General features: G+C 36.7%; 1 protein-coding gene across 1 annotated transcript in view; it reads right to left on the bottom strand.

Moving 5' to 3' along the window:
- The window catches only part of RYR3 (ryanodine receptor 3), a 777,114-nt gene that overhangs the window by 664,876 nt on the left and 91,880 nt on the right, over positions 1–20,358 (bottom strand). The gene's annotated exons all lie outside the window — the stretch shown is intronic.

Raw genomic sequence — 20,358 nt, 5'->3', positions numbered from 1 at the left:
AAGGACCTTGTAAGTCATCTAACTACCAAAGTGTTATCCCTATTTCATGTTATTTATGCAAAAGAAACATGCTTTGCATATATACCTGACATTAAATGTACATATTTCTAATAACCAGCATGCACACTTATATTTTTTTATATTCAAAGAGATTGAAACTAATTTCCAATCTCATTACCAAGAACATCTGATACCCACCAATAAAGATAAAACAAACACTACCATTTCTTGAAATAGTCTTCATATACATCTGCAGGGTAATGAATTAAACATATACCTTATGTCTAAGAGTCCTAAACCTCCTTTTACCCTATCTCACACAAACATTTAGTTCTGAACATACAATTATTAGATTTAATATTGATCTGTTCTAAAAAGAGCATCATTCTGATCAAATTTACACATAATAATATAGCATTGTGGCAAAAGTCAATACCCAGCACAGATATTTAAGAGCTAAAGAAATCTTTCATTAGTCACAAACCTCTTTATACAATCCAGGTTCAGAGCTAAAGTCTGTAAGATTTTTCATCTCTAAATTAGTCATCTCACCCACTCATCAAATTCAGTGCAGATTCTTAATAAAGATGTGAATTGAGATGATGGGCCAAATGAATTTCCATTAAGTGCTCATTTAAATCATTCCTGCTGTAGTCATTTTATCTGTAGACACTTGTTCCTGTTGGGTAGATCTTAACTGAGGTTGAGAGTCCAGTGTTCTCACATCTATAGTAAGTTCATCATGCCTACCCAATCCTTTCAGTTGACCCAATGTTCAACCATCCAGCCCACTCAGGCATATGATTTCATGACAGCAAATAGCACTGAATCCTACTGAGACCTGACTAAATGTAAATCTGATACCCTTACAGTGAGAGTCTGAGGATATTTGAGTAACCCCTAGTTAAACTGCTCTATGGTGGCTATGAAGTGCAATTAGGTTGTAGTACAACACTTGAATTTCCTGGATCACATTCAAAGCCAGTGGTGTTCATCTAGTAGGACTGTTTGATATATAAAATGCAGCCAGAAAATAACTATGTGGTTCTTGCTATCCCTCTATATACTTGACCTGCCCATTCCTACCTCTAAGCTTTCCTTCAGACTCTACTGGAAAACAGTCTATAAATAGATTTCTGAAATAAGTGGTTAAAAAAATAATAATGGGAGCAGGAATGTTAGTGACAGGAAGGAATCACATGAGCCTCTGGAGTGTGCCTTTTCATGCATATTACCATCATGCTTACAAAGGTTCTTCTGTAATAAGAATTTTTAGGCACATGGTATTGATGCTTATTTATTTCCTATTAGCATAGTGCTAATTAGAAGCTATCATATGGCCCTGTTTATATTTCTATTGTGAAAGAAATCATTTGTTACTGCTTGTGAGATCTGGATTCTAATCTTTCCAGCTTGCCACTAACCAATGGTATGACCCTATTGAATCAGTTAACCTTCCTATGCCTCAGTTTTCTCCTCTGTAAAGTGAAGATAAAATGTTTATAGTGTGTTGTGAAGATAAGTACTAACTTAAAATAATAATTCATAGTTCCGTAGTATTTTACAGTACTTTCTTAACAACAGTGACATAGGGGTGGCTAGGTGGCACAGTGAATAGAGCACTGGCCCTGGAGTCAGGAGGACTTGAGTTCAAATGTGCCCTCAGACACTTAGCATACACACACACACACACACACACACACAAACTAGCCATGTGACCTTGGGCAAGTCACTTAACCCCAATTGCTCTACCTTCCCCCATCCAAAAATCAAAACAACAACAACAACAACAACAGTGAGGTAGATAATATATTATTATTGTCTCCATTTTGCAGAAAAGAAATTGTAGATGCAAAGGGATAAATTAACTTCAAGAAGTCAGCTCCCAAAGAGTGAGTGATCTCAAGAACAAAATTCTGATCATACAAAGTCAAATGATTCTAATGAGGAAAAGAAAAGAGAGAACCGTCCAAAGAAAAAGAGCTATGCTTGAATCCAAGTCTTCTAACAATCAGTATTAAAACCCACCCTGTGCCAGACACTATGCTAAGTTCTGGGAATATAAAAGAAGCAAAAGACAGTCCTTGTCCTCAAGGAGCTTACATTCTGATGGAGGAGACAATGTACAAACAAATGTATACAAAGCAAGCTTATATACAGGATAAATAGGAAAAATCAATAGAGAGAAGGTCCTAGAATTAAGAGGTGTTGGAGGTTTCTAGTAAAAGATAGGATTGGAATTGGAATTTAAAGGAAGCCAGGGAGGTCAGTTGGTGGGGAAGAGAAGGGAGAGTGTTCAAGGAATGGAGACAACCAATGAAAATGCCCAGAGCAAAGAGATGAAGTGTCTTATTCATGGAACAACCATGAGTCCAGTTTCACTTGATTGAAGAGTAGGAGTTGGGCAGTAAGGTATAAGACTGGAAAGGCAGGGTCTAAGTCATAAAGGGCTGAGTAGGGGGTGGGGTGACATTGTAGAACATGAACTATAGGAAAATCACTTTAGTGGCTGAATGGAAGATGGATTGGAATGGCAGACATATCCACTATAGTAGTCCAGGCACGTGGTAATAAAGGTTTACAATAGAGTAGTAGCCGTGTCAGGGGAAAAAAAGGTGTATAGGAGAGATACTGCAGAGGGGAAATCAATATGCCTGGGAAATGGTTTGCATATGGGAGTGAGAGATAGTGAAGCACCTAGGGTGATTCCTAGGTTTTGAGGGGCCTGGAAGATGGTGTTGCTGTCTACAGTAATAGGGTAGGTAGGAGTAGAGGAAGGTTCCAAGGAAAGATAATGAGTTCCGTTTTGGACATATTGAGTTGGGAGTTGGAGATGTTCTGCTTGGCATTCAAAACCCTGCATTACCTTGCTCCCTCCTACTTTTCCTGGCTTCTTACATATTATTCTGAAACATGTACTCTTCTATCTAGTGACACTGTTCTCCTAGCATTTCCACAAGCAAGACACTCCATCTCTCAGCTTCCTCTGATTCTCTTTGGCTGCCCCCATTCCTGGAATGTTCTCCCTCCTGCACTTTGGATAGTAACTTCTCTGGTTTCCTTTAAGTTCCAACTGAAAAATCCCACCTCCTCCAGGAATCCTTCCCCAGCCCCTCTACATTCCAGTGTCTGTTAATTATTTCCTGTTAATCCTGTATAAACCTTGCTTTGTATATATTTGTTTACATATTGTCTTCCCCCTTCCCGATTAGATTGTAAACTCCTTGAGGGCAGGGACTGTCTTTTGCCTCTTTTTGTATCCCTAACTCTTAACACAGTGCCTGGCACATCTTATGTGCTTAATAAATGCTTATTGAATTCTTTGTTGAATTAAAAATGTAAGATTGGAAGTCAGCAGAAAGTCTGGGGTAGGATATGTAGGTTTGAGAATCATGGCCATAGAGGTGGTTATTGAATCAATGAGAGCTGATGAGATCTCCAAGTAAAGTAGTACAGAGGGAGAATAGAAGAGGGTCCTGAGGGACAATTACTGTTAGAGGGCACGATCTGGAAGAGGATTCAACTAAGGAGACAGAGAAGGAATAATCTGGTACATAGGAGGAAAACCTGTCCTGAAAACCTAGAGAGAAGAGAGTATCAAGGGGAAGAGAATGATTCACACCAAAGTCAAGGAAAATGAGAATTAAGAAAAGGCCATTGTATCTGGCAACAAAAGGAACATTAGGAACTTTGGAGAGAGCAGTTTTAGTGATAAAGTTGGAAGCCTCATTATAAGGAGTTAAGAAGAAAGTGAAAGAGAAAGTGGAGGCACCTATTGAAGACAGTCTTTTTTGAGTTTAGCTATAAAGGGCAGAAGAGACCTAGGAGAATAGTTAGCAGGGCCAGAAGGATCAAGAGTGGATTTTTTCAGAACAGGGGAGAGAGGAACATGTTTGTAGGTAATAGGGAATATATCAAAATAGACAGGGAGAGATTAAAAATAAGGGATAGAGTAGATATGACAAAGTAGAGGGGTTAGCCCAGAGGTTTCCAAATTTATTTGGCCTACTGCCTCCTTCAAAAAAAAATTTCTCAGTGTCCCTCTGGAAATCTACTCTCTTTAGCTCTTTAATGTTTATCATTAAAAAAAAAATATGTCATTTCAAAAAAAATAGAACTTTTAAATAAATGACACATCTTAAATTTTATAATTTATTGTAAATCTTGGGGGATTTTCCTGCATTGACACTTTGATGATCCAGTATTGTGTTATGTAACCGTATAGTATTGTGTTATAAACAAGTCAGTACAGGGCACATATTCTTTTTTTTTTTTAATTAAATTTTGTGTTTATTTTTAGTTTACATCATTCATTTCCACAAGAGTTTGAGTTACAAATTTTCTCCCCATCTTTCCCTTACCCACCACCCCAAAACAGTGATCCCACTGTATACCCCCTCCCCCAATCTGCTCTCTCCTATATCCTCCCCCATCCTCCCCTCCGACTTTCCAGTAGGGCAAGATGCATCTCTATACCCCAATGCCTATACATGTTATTTCCCAGTTGCATGTAAAAAAAATAATATATATTTTTTAAACATTTGATTTTAAAACTTTGAATTCCAGATTCTTTCCCTTCCTCCCTCATCATCTACCCTTACTGAGAAGATAAGCAGTTCAATATACTTGAAGGTTGTACATGGGTAGCTTCAGGGCACATATTCTTGCCAGTACATGTTGGACTTCCCAATAATGCATGATGTGCTCTTTTGCCAACACTTCCTTGTTAAGATTTGCCAGCTGACTTGATCACAGATCAGTTATAACTTGCATTTTGTGTGTTTATTTGGAAAATAATGTAATCACTACAACTTTAACTTTATTACACAACAGATAAAACACGTATGAATGGTTTTTCAAAATTTTCCTCCCATCTTTCCTTATGCTTCCACTGCCCCCTTATTTTTATTCAACATCCCCAATTGTACCTGAAGCTACTACTGCCCCCCTGGATCATCCCAATGCCCCTCCCCAGCAGGTGGTATTGCCCACTTTAGAAGCCTACCTTAGTCTTGGTAAGGAGTAAGGTCACTTCATCATCCAAGGTTCAAGGCTGGCTGGACTAATTAGTGATATGATAAGGAGATTAGGGACTCAAGAGAGGAAGACAATGTAGTGCTGAATTAGTTCACCAAGGGGTTAAGATGAAGAAACCTACAAATTTTCCAATAAATTATTAAAGAACGGTGGTAGGGCAGATGTCCTGGAAGAGAATAGTCAGAGTATATAAGAGGTCACAATATGGACAAAGAGTAGGGTTTTGTAAGTGAAGGCAGGAGAGGCAAAAAATCACGATTATGGTTAGACAAGGGGATTTCAGAATTCTTGAACAAAAAACGGTACATTTGTAGGTGATGGTAAGATAAAAGGTATGAGCATCTTTGTGTGTGACTGAGGAAGTATCTGTGTGTGTGTGTGTGTGTAAGAGGAGGTCATGGGAAGTGAGTAGGCTGAGGAACTAAATGGTTAGGGTATTGGAGGAAATATATGCTAAAGTCCCCTAATGTGAGGTCAGGAATTGAGGGAGGAGAGAAAAATTGTGAGCCAGGTATTAAATTCATTGAAGAAGGAAGAGTAATAACCTGGGATGGCGGTGGGGGGGAGGGGGTGGAGTGTGTATATAATAGCTACCAGGAATTTGATTGGATAGGTACAGTTTGAACCTCAAAGGAAAGAGAGTTTGCTGTGTGATGAAGGTAGGGGGAGAACTGGAAATGGAAGTGGAGAGCAAGGGATATTCCAACTCCCCTCCCTCCTTGACCAGTGAGCTGAAGAGAATGAATGACAAATTTAAAGTTATATTACATTGGGCTACCTTTAACATGAAAACATGAAAACCAATTAACAAAAGTTTGAAAATCACTGCCTTCACTCCTGTTCTCCTCATTCAAATATTTACAAAAGCATGCAAGGCATTCTTCAAACCCTTCTCACAGTTCAGTTTCTTGGGGACCTGCTTCTATTGTCCACGTGCTATACTCAGTATCATTCTCTCCAAACGTTTTTTTTAACCTAGTTTTGTTCACATTCATAAAATGAAAGAGAGAGAAGTGAAATCATGTATGGCTTCCCTCATTTTAGAAGGGGAAACACAAATACATAATTTGCTCATGAATCTGTGCTAGATCACTTGGAATCATTCAGTCTTTTAGTCAACAAGTCAGGTCAATAAATAATTAAGTGACTACTATGTGTGCACAGGGAATACAAAGAAAGCCAAAAATAATCCCCACTCAAGGGGAGAAAACATGCAAATGGATATGTGCAAACAAAATATATACAGGATAAATTGAAGAGAAACTCAAGAGAAAAACATTAACAGGGTTCAGTAAAGATTTTTTTTAATTTTTATAACTTGTCCTCTGTAAACATTTTTTATTTTTTTTGCTTTTTGGAGGACAATTGGGGCTAAATGACTTGCCCAAGGTCACATGACTAGTTTTTGTATTAAGTGTCTGAGGCCGGATTTGAACTCAGGTCCTCCTGACTCCAGGGCTGGTTCTCTATTCACTGTGCCACCTAGCTGCCCTCAGTAAAGATTTTAACAAATATTTATTATGTGCCCTGTATGGGTAACACTAAAACAAATGACATGGGAAATGCCATATAAGTAGAAGTACTATGTGCCAGACACTACGTTAAGGACTTTGCAAGTATTCAGAAGTCCAACATATAATAATGTATATTACAGAGTGATATAGAAAGCACACAATATATTGAGGAATTCAAATAAAGAAAATAAAATATAAGATGAAATTAGATAATCCTTTATGAAAATGAGCTAATTCAATTTAAAGTCATTTATCATTTACTAATTACTTAAAAGGATAAAAATAAGATGTAATGTCTACCCTTGAGAAGCTTAAAATAAGATCAAACAGGTTGTGTTTTGCTAAATTTGCTAATCATTGCTAAAAGAAAAACTTGATAAGAACTGCTTTTGTCAAAGAGAACCCACATGCTAACCTTTCTCCTCATTTTCCATGGCCAGCTCTGACTATACTGGTGTTAGAACAAATGAGGAATAAGATATTTACATAAATAATTCTAATACAAGGCAGAATGTGAAGAGAGCAAGGAAGAGATAAAAAACAAAAGTCCTAAGAGAACACTGAGAAAGGCAGTAACTACTCCTCACTCAGGGAATCAGGGAATAGGTGGCACCCAAGTTGTGTCTTGGAGGAAGGGAGTGATTTCCATAAGTGGAGATGGGGAAGAAGAAATCTATTCTAGGCATTCTGGATGGCCTAAGCAAATTCATAAAGGCAGAAGACAGCGGGCAGTGAGTAATCTGAGCAAGCTGCAAAGTGGGTATTCTTATTAAAGAATAAGACTGGGAAGTTAGCTTGAAGTTATATTGTGGAGAACACTGAATGCAAGAATAAAGAGTTTTTATTTTAGTCGGTAAGCAACAAAAAGCCAATGAAGAATGCTAAGCAAACGAGTGATCAGAAAAACGCTTAGGAATCTAGAGCTGAAATTTGAAGAACTTGTAAATTTTAGATTTGTAGAGATTAGAGAAAATGACATTCCATGTAGGATAAACCCACTGAGTGAGGGCCTAGAGATAAGAATGAGTCAATCACTTATAAAGGATGTCAAGAAGACATATTTGAATGGAATGGAAGGGCTAGGTTAGGAAATAGTGAAATATAAGGTGGACTATACTTAAGGAGTATAGATTGGATCCACTAAGGAATATTTGGAAATTTCTTTAGAGAAATGAACTTCATAGGTATAATAGAATTGTCACCGATAATTGGAATTTAATGAAAAAAAGGGATCACCGTATTCAAAGGAATCAGACAACATTAAAGGGGTATGAGAGGCCAAAATCAGGTTTCAGACAAACATGTGGTCCCAGACATTGAGGAGCTGCCCCTTGGTGAATGATCTGAGGAATAAATGTACAGACCCTCGTAAGGGTGTAAACATCTGCAGGGCAGAGGTCTATCTGAGAAGCTAATAGGGCTTTCCTTGGCTACTTAGACCAGGAAAAAACAAACAGACCCTGTGTGGACCATTTTTACTCAGGACTATTAAGCAGGCTTTGGAAATCTGGGGGAAGTCAGGGTCAATAAAATTACAGAATTAAGATAATTGAAAATCATAAGGGACCTCTGTAGATGTTTAGTCCAATTCACACATAAAAGGAATCCTCACTATGACAACCAGAAGGAGATGGTTATAATAGTAATAATAATAATAGCTAGCATTTTTATAGCATTTATAAAGCATATAAAACCCTTTACATGTCATCTCATATGATCCTCACAACGATGTGGTGAGATGGGTGGGTGCCACTATCATCCCCATTTTACAGATGAAGAAACTGAGGCTGCAAAAAAAGGTGAAATGACTTGCTTAGGGGCACTCAGTGTCCAGGCTAGTTTTGAATTCAGGTCTTCTTCACACTAGGTCTAGCAGTCTATCTAGCTATCTAGTCTATCTAACTATCTTGCTATTTCTATTTGAATATCAAAAGAGGAAGAAATTCATTCTCTCTGGAGGGGCCCATTTTACTTTTGCATAGCTTTATGTGTTAGGAAGTTGTTGCTGTTGCTTCTGGGTTGTAGTTTTTTCTTTTTCTTTTGAACATTAAGCCTATATTTATTTGCCTCTTGGCAGTTTCCACTTATTCTTCCCAGTTTGGTCCTCTTGGGTCAAATAACAAAAACAAAAGAAAACAAAAAAGTCAAGTTCAATCCCTCCTCCAAATGACAGCTCTTCAAATACTTGAAAATAGCCATTATATCCCTCTGACTCTTCTTTTACTCTAGATTAAATATGCTCAGTTCCTTCAATACATCTGTTTATGTCATGGACTAAAGGCTCTTCACTAACCATCCTAACTACCCCGATAAGCCTTCTGGTTTATAATTTTTTTTAAATGTTACCCAAAATTTAATATAATACCACAGATGAGATCTGAGGAGGACACAGTGTGCTTATTTCTACCAGCCTGGCATGTTGGTAATTATCAGTTTCCCATTGTAGTAGTTTTTTCTTTATTCGAAATGTCAGTATCATTTTATTTTTCATGCTTTTTTTTTTTCACTCCAGCTATCCATCTCATCATTTTTCTTATATTTTCCATCTTGTCATCATTCCCATTCCTTCTTGTGTTTTTGATCAAACCACAAAGTTCTTTGGCCATGAGGACACCAAACACAACCAAGTAACTTTACATAGCTAATTTGCAACTTAATATTCTTAAAGTAAAAGTCTACAAGGTAAGGGACAACTATACTTTGTCTATAACCATGTGGACTGTATTTTTCCTAACACCAGTGCAGTCAGAGCTAGCCATGGAAACTGAGGAGAAAGGTTAGCATGTAGATTTTCTTTGACAAAAAGCAGTTCTTATCAAGTTTTTCTTTTAGCAATGATTCTACACAGCCTATATGATTCTGAAAGAATGAGAGAGGCTGTTGGACAAATAGGTAGTATCTCATCCTACAAAGCAGGATGAGAATTCTATGCTCATCATAAGGACTGCTATTTAATATTACCTTGAATTTTCATATAATTAATTTAGGCCCAAGATAACCTTTAGCAACTTTAGTCCAGACTTTTGTGCTGGAGGTGACCATGAAAACTTTTGGACAATCCATTTGTAGGGGCTGGTGCCTCCTACAATCTAGGATGCAGTAAGTTGCTACATAAACAAGATTAGTACCTTTGGGTCATTTCTCTGGCTTTAGGACAAGACTATGTGGGAAAAGGGACAATCATGGAAAGCAGTAGTGGCACCAAGAAAAAATCACCAACATTGAATAGAAATTTTTTGGTGTCCTGAAATTAAGAAATTTTTCTTTTTATTCAGAGTCACTCATGTTCTTTCTATCCTGGAGGGAAGAGAAATTAGAGGACATATAGAAATTCAATTTCAAGACTTCTAGCCCAACCAGATGAACTTTATAACAACACATGAAGGATTTGAACAGGTAAGATTCTCAGATGCAATTAATGTCTACACTCACCATTTCACATGGGAGTCAGAAATTTATCTGAAATATTGAGAAGCATGTTTCTCTCACTAAACTGAAAAGTATTCATCACCAGGAAGGCAAATTATATTCCTAGCACACTCATTTATAGAACCAACAATTTAGAATTTCTCTTTTGGTCTAACCATATGCTGTGTTCTTTGCTCTTGTTTCGTAAATCTTCTGACAGCCAATTCAATCACCTCTAAAAACCATTGATTAAGAGTTCTTACTATTTTCTGTCTTTATTTCATAGGTTGCTTTTTAATGATACCAAGGTTCTTCCAAAAACAAAGCTTTATCTTTTTTGTACCAGTATCCTTAGGATGGTGTTACATGGTTAAGGGTCATGGAACACAATAACCTCTAAAGAACCTAAGTTGAAAAACACCCAAAGGACAAAAGACAGGTGCACTGTGGGTGTGAGTACACAAGAAAAAACAAACAAGGAATTAGGTAGGAGAAGCAGAGTAGAAAGGAAGTCATCAAACAAATGCAGGATTTAAAAAGATGAGCAAGTTCCAATGAGAATGAGTGATAATTAGTGGACAGTTTGCACACTCCATTGGTATTCTTAAAATTTGAGGAATACTTGAGGAAAGTCTCAAGTTCAGCACACTGCCTGGGCCCCATTATGGTAAACTTATGGGGAAAATGGAGACAAGGATTACAAAGAGATTTTAACAGGGATGGACAGATATGGAGTGGTTTTGATCTCTATCACTGGAGGGAATACTCACACCAATGAGATTACAAATCCATTGGAATATATGTATAAGACATTATGCTAAGTGCTGGAGACACAATGACATATACAAGGCAAGTCTTGCCCTCAAGGAATTTAACAATTTAAAGAGAGGGAAGACACATATACAAATAACTACATCTAAGCTGAAATTCAGGAATGTCTAGAATGTCAAACAATAAGGAAGAGAAGTTCCATGTAAACTTAAGGTCCTTCTTTATATCTCATGCTGTAACAGATGATCTGCAACAAAATAATGTCAATTTAGTAAGTATTTTTTTAGCAAGTACTGTGAACCTAGCATTGTAACAGGAGTTGTGAGTGTTGAACAATTAGTAAAAAGATGAAACAAAACAAACAAACCAATAAAAAATCATAAAAAATTTCCCTGCCCTGCAACAGCTTATCTGTCTCACAGGGGATAAGTTCTTTCCATTTTGACTACAGCCCCATGTCTGTCAGTAATCCTGGAAGTCAAACCTGATTGTTACGTTCAGTGATGAACATGGACATTATTCACTCTGAGAATCTTATCTCAGTAACTCTTTAAATCTTCTGTGCACAGTTGAACGAATTGCTTTGTCGGTCCTTTAAAATACCCCCTAACACTGAAGTCCTTGGAAATAAGAAAAACATCCTTTATTCTACCTCAATGCAATTCTCCCAACCCTACAAATTCCAAACACCATCTCATAAATTGCAAATTTTTTTTGCAGTCACCGTCAAGACTTGCCTTTCAAAATCAATTTTCCTTCTGCCTTATATCAGCCTAACAGGTTGCTATATCATTTAGAAATTAGCTGGACTCATGATTAACAGAATCGAGGCACATTTGGAAGGTTAGAGCCCCAGAGATTCAAGGAGACACTTTTATTTACAGCATCAATGCAGGAGCAAATTAGTTTGTCGTTTCAGCCAGCATCTCTTAGAAATGGAGAGGAAAGGGAGCAGGGAGGGAGAGACAGAGAAAAAAAAAATGTTCTTCTGAAATTACACTTCCCTTCACAAGCTAACACTCAACCCAGCAGCCAAGGTGACAACTTGTGACTTCATATGGCAAAAAAAAAAAAAGTCATTTTGGGTGGCTTGAGAACAGAAAAGTGTCTCACACCCTTTTTTGAGCCTGGTGACCTGAAAATCAGAAATATCTGCACCAGGGACATATAATCAGACAATACCACAGATTGCAGCATCCAACTTGGTGACTAATTAACTGGGAGTGTAAAAGCTGTCTTTGTTGCTTCTCTGGCTGCTGGGTACAGATGGATGAATACACACCCTGGCACTCAGCTTTCTTTGGTGTCTCCTAAGGAAATATTCATTTAAAACTTCTCTTTCAAACACTCTTTAGAGCTGGATGTTTCATAGAAAAGCTTCTTCCGTTCTCCATCATCTCCTTTCACCTTGAAACTGGAACTATACTAATAGATAATGACTACCCTTCCCCAAATTGAAGCTAAAATGCAGTTCTTGGGCCAAAAGGCCCTACATTGTAAATCTTCCTTATTCTTAGAGATCATACTAAGCCTAGTTATGACAGCGTTGGAGAAGTTAAAAAAAATTTCCTCTTGCTTCACCCTTGCACTGTTTCGAGTTTAGAATAACAATGGAGATCATAGTCCACTAATGCCTTACCTTCTGACCCTAATTTCCTGATTCTTAATTTACTAGGTTTAGTAAACAAGAAGTGACAACAACAAAAACAATGTTATCCATAAAACCCCAATTTTTTCATGGGTGTGGTTATAATAAATTTTCATAATCTTAAAGTTAAGTGTATTCAAAATACAGAAACCTAGCAGAAGAGAGCAAAATCACGTGGAAATAGGATGAGGTGAATGTTGTCTTGTTTGCTACTAGAATTGTACTGAGGATGCTTTGATTGAGGCTTTGAAGGATGAACTTACATTTTAATATTTTTATTTAACAAAAAGTAGCTATTTTATCCACCTATTCAATAGTTTGCATGATATTAAGTATAAAAGAATACTAGCCAGATAGAAATTTGTTCTGTTCTCTCTGAATGCCATCCAAAAAGATGAGGAAAGCAAGACGATAACTAATTTATGAAATACTTTTCCTTACATTCATCCTATGAAGTTGGTAGTATAAATATCATCTTGCTTTTATAGGTGAAAAGCCTGAGGCTCAAAGGGATTATAGTATCATAGACTTAGAATTGGAAGAGAATTTAGTGATCATCTAGTCTAACCTCATTTTACAGATGGGAAAACTGAGGCCCCAAAATCTTTTACTCAAAGTCATTTAGTTAGTAAAATGCAAGAATGGGATTTGAACTCAGGTCCTAACACCCTAAGTTTAATACTCTATTCACTATAACATGATACTTTTCTTGCTTAGAGTTTCAAAAACAGGGCTCAAGCTCATATTTTCTGATTCTAGGATGAATATTCTCTTGACCACATCATATTACCTATACTATATATTTCATATTTATTATCTGGGCTCTCAAGTCAACTAATTATTTTATCTCATAAATTTTATCTCATAAATTATCTCATTTATCCTATCTTCATTTTCTTTACTTTTTAATTTGGTTTCTTCTCCCCTGCTGATCTAATTGACACTTAATTTTCATATAATCATCATACCTTTTGCACAAATAGAACTATGAAGAACTGATATCTCACCTCTTGTTTTTCTAACACAGATACTACTAAGCAAGGATTTTGCCTGGCAAAGGTCCAAATTTCCCCTTAAGATCAGAGCTTTTCTATGGCATAATCTGAAGTACAAATCCATTTGGCATAAGTGTGCATAGGTCAAAAGAAGGACTGAGAAGATGCTCAAAGGGGGTAGTGGTAATAGTGATAATAGTCACTTTCATTGTCTTTATAAGGTAGGCTCCATCCTAGGAGCTGCTTGTTTCCATTTCTGGGAGAGAAGACAAAGATACAAAGAAGAAAAAGATACAAAATCAAGAAAAGTATCATCATGCTGAAGTCTTATAGTATCTTTCTATCAACTATCTGTTGACAGACACTGGTTTCAAATCTGAATGTTTATTTAATGCAAGGGGGAGGGAAAGTACCTACTATGTGCCAGAGACTGTGCCAAGCAATTTACAAACATTACCTTGTTTGATTTTATGCTACGTACCAGAACAAAGACAAAAATGAAATTCTTTTTATTCTCAGGGAAGTTATATTCTTCAGGGAAGGGAGATATAACACTGCGACAGATAAGCAAATAACACAACAATTAGAAGGTATTTTCAAAAAGGAGAGGCATTAGTAACTAGGGGTATGGTAGGTAGATCAGGAAAGGCTTTGAATAGGAAGTCAACCCCAGGCCAAACTCTGAAGGAAGCTAGACTTCCTAAGAGGTGGAGATGAGGACAGAGTGAATTCTAGAAATGTGAACAGTCTGTGCAAAGAAATGGAGATGAGACAGAATGTCAAATGTAAAGACACAGTCTCACAATTTGAGTCTGAATCAACTAGTTATGCTGGATTATAAGAGGGTGAAAAGAGGAGTCATGTTAAATAAGTCTGGAAACATAGGATTGTCTGTTTTGTTTCTATTCAGAGAAGAATGGGAGGAGAGGCAAAGGATATCCCAGAGTTAGGATAAGCATTATGAAAGGTAGGAAAAGGCTCAGAGGTTGGAATGAAATGGATTTAATGGTCCTTACCCAATGAAGATGTTAATTTGAGAAGGAAAAGGGGAGAAGAGAAAGAAAATATATTTTCTTGATTTGAAGTAGTAAATATTAATCTTATTTGGATATAGCTGAAGTCAGAAAATCAAAAGATATTTATTCCTGATTATATATACTGAAGAAATAGCTAAGCATTCTATTCCCTAAGCAATTTTCTTCCTTGAAAATGAATATTGATTTATTCTTCTATGCAGAAGGATTCCAACCAATAAAATCATAGAGAAGAATGACAAAAGCTTGGTCTTTGACTACTGAGTCATGGAGAAGTACAAGGATGAAGAGTGTGTGTGTGTGTGTGTGTGTGTGTGTGTGTGTGTGTGTGTGTGTGAAGCGGGAGAGATCAGCTCCCATATATGAAGAGGAAACAAATCCAATCTTAAAAGAGGGTGGAACATTCTAGGTCAAGGATATTTGAGGGGAGAATTATGTGTCAGAAAAGGGTTTGGTCAGTTGACTTTTATATTCCTTAAAATTTTGAGATTCGATGATTCTCCTAATTTGCATATGCCATGCCCAGTCATCTCCTAGAATGATAAGATGCAATGGCAATGAATGATAAATATTCTTTATCAACATCATCCTAGGATCTACCTCTGGGTCAAGTACCGAGGCAGTGGTAGATTCTCATTATGTTAATAGCCTCAGCTTATCTTCTCCCTTCCCTCACTGCCTTCCATATCCAACCAGAATTCAAGATTTGCAGATTATATACTCTCTTGTTTAGCTTCTTGTATCACTTTCTATCTCTTGTATCTCTTTATCCACCCACATATTCACTATCCTATTTCAAGGTTACTAATCACTTTTCACTGAGACTATTGAGAAAATCTACTAATTGGCCTTTCCCCCTTTTAATACATCCATCCTCTATATGGCTATCAAATTAATATTCCTAATATAGATGTCTGACCATATCACTCACTTACTAAAAAAATCTTCAATGTTCATTGCTAGTCTAGGATAGAATGCAAACTCCTCCAGTATTTAATGTCCTCCACAACAGGACTCCCACTGATTTTTTTTTTCTGGGCAGATTTCATATTATCCCTTTTCATTTACTCTGTGTTTCAGGAAAGCTGGTCTACGAATTTTTTCCTCTCTTTAACATATCACCTTTGTTTACGTTGTCCTCCATGCCTGGAATGAGCTCCCACCAAAAATGTTTTCAAGACTCAGCTCAAACACAATCCCTTCCCCAGTTCTTAGAGCTTTCTTCCTATTGAAGTTATCTTGCATTTTACTTATTTATGAACATGTAGATCTTATTTCCTTAATAGCAAGGACAGTTTCAGTTTTGCTTTTGTTTTCCCAGGTATTCCCTGGGGCCTATCAAAGTGTCTCACACATAGAAGGCACCTAATATTTGTTTTGTTTTGGGCTCTTACTCTTAGGTTTCATTAGAAGAATAAATGCACTAAAGCTGCTACGCTACTTAGAGCAAGGAATAGATAACCTGGGGTAGAAAAACTCATTTAATATTTCAGTAGCTATTTCAGCATAATTATTTTCCTCGATACTATTACATATGTTTTTTTATGAACTTAAAAACATGGTTTCACCAGAGTTGCTTAGAGCACTGAAAGATTATGACTTATCTATCATTCTACATTCAATATGTTTCAGAGTACTCAAACCCTCAACTTCTTAACTCCCAGGCTGGCCTTCTATTTACTATTTACTAGGCCAGGCTACCTCACTCTTGTAGCTTTAGACATTTCCATCTAATTCTCAAATAAACAAAGGGCTTCAAATTCCCTAGAGCTAAAATTCTCTATCTGCACGGAAAATAAAGCCTCAATAGAAGCTTCACCATCCCCTAGTTGGGCTTTCAACCATTAACTAGGGGAATTACTTCTGTTCCAATCATTCACTGTTTGATCCAGGGGATTTGATGGCATCTACTCCCACCCCATCAATGTGAACAGCGAGAGACTGAGCATAATGAGCAACAAATAGTCCAAAAAGCTGTTTCTAGCTTCACAGGACCAATAAGTAAAAGGAAGGTTGTTTAGTTTTGAGTTTGAATTTAAGTGAATTTCAGTACACTCTCTGGGCTAGTTTAGAAAATAAGTAAGAAAGCTCATCCAGTATACAGTGATTCAAACGAAGGGTCAGACAGGTACCAAATTTTAGAGCACTGTCTGAATCTATCCAACGGAAAAGGCCAACAAAGAAGCATCTCTTTATGAGGATATGACAAGCAAGCCAAGTGTTCTATACCTAATGATTGCTTTCATTTGGAAAACACATTAAGAATCTGAGCTTTCATCCTCTTATTTTTCCCCTAACAGCATGAATTTGCTGGGAATGAAAGTGCAGATTTACTAGCAATGAAGCAGACTCATCCACTGACATAAAATCCATTTACCACAGATATAAACCATGTTTTCAGCAAGAATTTACATATTTGGGATGGAAGAAGTTGAAAGCAGATCAGCACAGGCTTAACAAATGGTCTTTTTCATTATAAACACTTTATAGTCAATGTGACCTTTCTTTTTTTGCCAAAGCTGTATATTTATAATGTGTTTACTTACTATTATAATTCACTATTGTCTTATATTTCCATAAACATTTCATAAACACCCAGCTATAAATAATCATTTTCAATATTAGTACATTTCATTTCTATAAGCATCTATTTCTGAATAGGTATAAAAGACTCACCTTCTTCGAGAAGCTTTTCCAATTCTACCTTAATGCTTAACGTTTTCTTCCTAAGACTATCTCTGATTCATCATCTATATATGTATTGGTATGTAGTTGTTTGCATGTTGTGCCCCCATAAGACTATGAGCTCCTTGAGAGTAGGCCTTAATTTTGGTACAAAGTAGGTCCTTAGTAACTGCATACAGCCTTTATTTGGGATGAAAGAGACCCTGTATGAATGGTGCACATTTGAGTCTCTGTTGGGAAACTGAGGCACTGAAATGTTTAAGACCTAGCTTAAGGAAACTGAGCATGGGCCCTGGTTTCAAGTTATATGCTCCAGAGATTTATTTGCATAACTTCTGTTTAAGTAGGTAAGAGACTGCTCCTAGTAATATATAGTTCACATCTATTTCCATTTTCCTGTGCTCTTTTTCCTTTTATATAATACATTTTATATAATTATCAACTAATTTTATTTATGTAATTTATTTGTATAATTATCCACTAATTTATATAATAAATTTATAAACATTTATATAATAAAATAACAAAAATTATTAATGCCCAAGGCACTGTTGACAAGTACAGACAAAAACAAAATACAACTTTCCCTGTCCTCAAGGAGCTTGCATTCTTCTAGGGTTGAGAAAAAACACAACACATAAATATATTCAAACTATTTATACAAGTTAATTTCAGGAGAGCGAGGGTACTAACAATCTCCCTATATTATCAGAATCCTTCACCCCTTCCCACTTTCCAATCCACTATATTCTATCTTCTAAAGAGCCCAAAATCATAGAACATATATTTCCTATTCCATATAGAGAGACATAGAATAATTAGATTTCAGTCATTCCTATGAAGAGTTAGTTCCCTGATACAAATTTGGATCAAATTCATTTTCCTCTCCATTTAGTTCTCCCATTTATATGAAATGAAAAAAAAAACTTATCCTACTTTTTCCCTACTCCAGATGATATGGTAAAAAATAAATAAGTCAATGTGTGGAATATTTGAAGGTAAATAAAGCTGAATGCCTCTAAAGAAAGCACAAGGCAGTCTTTTAAAATTATACCTGCTTGTGGAGTGGGGAAAAGATTGGAATAAGAAATGGGGAGAACACAGGTGGGGGAAGCTAAAATTGGAAAAGACAAATGTGATGTAACTTACAATAGATCAAGAAGATGACTGTGATGAAATGACAACTAACAAACTCAAGAATTCTAGCTTTGTGCTTCTTTCTGAAGGTAAATTCTACCTCTTTTTCTTGACATTCATAATCTCTTTGGAAGGTTTATCATAAAGAACCCATAGTCAGCCTAATATTAAGGATAAAGAAAAGGCCTAGGCCTGTGATTTTCTGTATGTTCCTCCCAAATGAGAAAACTCCCTCTACCAAAGCAGATCAGTATCTTCTCTAACATGCATAATGTTGAGAGTTGCCAAGGACACAGAGGACAAGTGATTTGAGTGGAGTCACATAGATAGTATTTGTCCAAGGCAAGATTTGAATCTAGGTCTTCTTCGTTCTATCATGGCTGTCTCTCAACTCAGTCTTACTGGAAACCAAATTTTCTAAAGGGACAGGAGAGACTAATAAATGAAGAAATTGCAATTTTTTGAAGCTTTCAGTCCACTGAAACCCATCAATTCTCTTTCCTTAGCATGTGTACAGTGTGGTGATCTCTAAATTGATCATGGTGGATACAAACACTGGTGCTGTCAGCTCTAGTTACCACAAAGTTAAATAATGAAATGATGCATTTCTGTTCTAAGTTAATAATATTTTTAATAATATTTTTCTTTGACTAGCCCTATGACCTCATCTGCATTAGGAACTTTCAAAGAGGAAATTCTACTCATGCAGATAGGCAATTGCTTTGCCTTTTAAAGACTCTTGTCTTGAAGAATTGCCTGAACCAGTGAGAGGCTAAGTGTTACCCAGTGTCACATAGACATACAGAATTGAACTCAGCTCAGCTCTCCCTGACTCTGAGGCAAACCTCCCATCCACTATACCATGCTGTCCACAAAAATGTGGCAATTCTATAGAATGATAACTTTACTTTGCCAATTCAGATTTTAGATTCTCTGTAAGTTCTATGGCACTTTGGTCTTCCCAGTACTTTTTAACTTTTAGGATTCTGAGAGTAGAGATAGAAAAAGCCCACTCAAGATCACATGAGAAAATGGTTTGAATTGTGCCTCTCATCATCCAACTAAAAGCAATCAGCCTAGCTTAATTGCCTGATGTTTACAGGCAAAAGGAAGCAAATTTTCAAAGCTATTTGCTCTCAGAAAGAATATATATTCTCTCTTTTACTCTAAGTATAATTTCTCTTTGTCTGTGGAGAGAGCTGTACAACAATTGCAGTAACCGAGGTAATTGTGGTGTAGCGAAAAGGGCAGGGAAATTGGAAGTCAGCAGACCTGGGTTTGATTCCCAGAACTGCTTACCATCTGTGAGAATAACCTCTCTGGGCCTCAGTTTTCTTATCTATAAAGTAATCAGGCTGGTGCAGGTGATCTCTAAGATTCCTCTTAGTTCCAATATCCTAAAGATTATTATTAGTTAGTAAGCATTGATTGATCACCTGTGGTTTCCTCGACAGAAATGAACCTGGATCAGTTGTTCTCTCTCTCCCCTTCATGTTGGTTAGACATCTCTTGAATAACCAACATGGAGAGAGTATACCTTGGCCCTGGTTCAATTCCACCAAGAAAAGCACAGTGAAAAAGCAATGCTTTTTAACCAGCTATCGTACAATATTTTCCACATGTTAAAGGAATGATGGGAAATGAAGGTGCCAATACAGACCAAAAAAAAATGCAGGAGGTTTGTTTTGCTTGAAAGAATAAAATTACATCAATAAAATTATTCCAGGCAATGGCTCTAGTTTCCTTTTCACTGTGCAAGTGTAGGCACAGAGTGAGTAGAAAAAAATCAAGGCTAATGCATCATAGCAATAGTCATGCTTAGCTGATGGGATACTATTCAGTTGCAATTACTTGTGATAGAGCCTTAGAAATCATGCGTTAATACAAGCCAGACTAAGGAAATTAATTAGAGGAGCAGAGAAGTACCAAGGATACACAGATTGTGCCTCCATTCTCTGATACTGTAAGAGATACATATTTTGCTGATTAAGTTCAACAACCATTTAAGCATAAGTTAAAATGATCTTGCTGTTCCTAATATATGACATTTCAGATGTGATTTCTGTGCCTTTGTATAGATTGTCCTCCATGCCTGCAATGCCCTTCCCCCTTACCTCTACTCCTTAGAA

Source organism: Petaurus breviceps, unplaced genomic scaffold, assembly GCF_028583685.1.
Source record: "Petaurus breviceps papuanus isolate PSGF00001 unplaced genomic scaffold, PetGlider_PUasm1.0 37, whole genome shotgun sequence".
NCBI classification, from domain to species: domain Eukaryota; kingdom Metazoa; phylum Chordata; class Mammalia; order Diprotodontia; family Petauridae; genus Petaurus; species Petaurus breviceps.
This window is presented reverse-complemented; position numbering and strand designations above follow the sequence as displayed.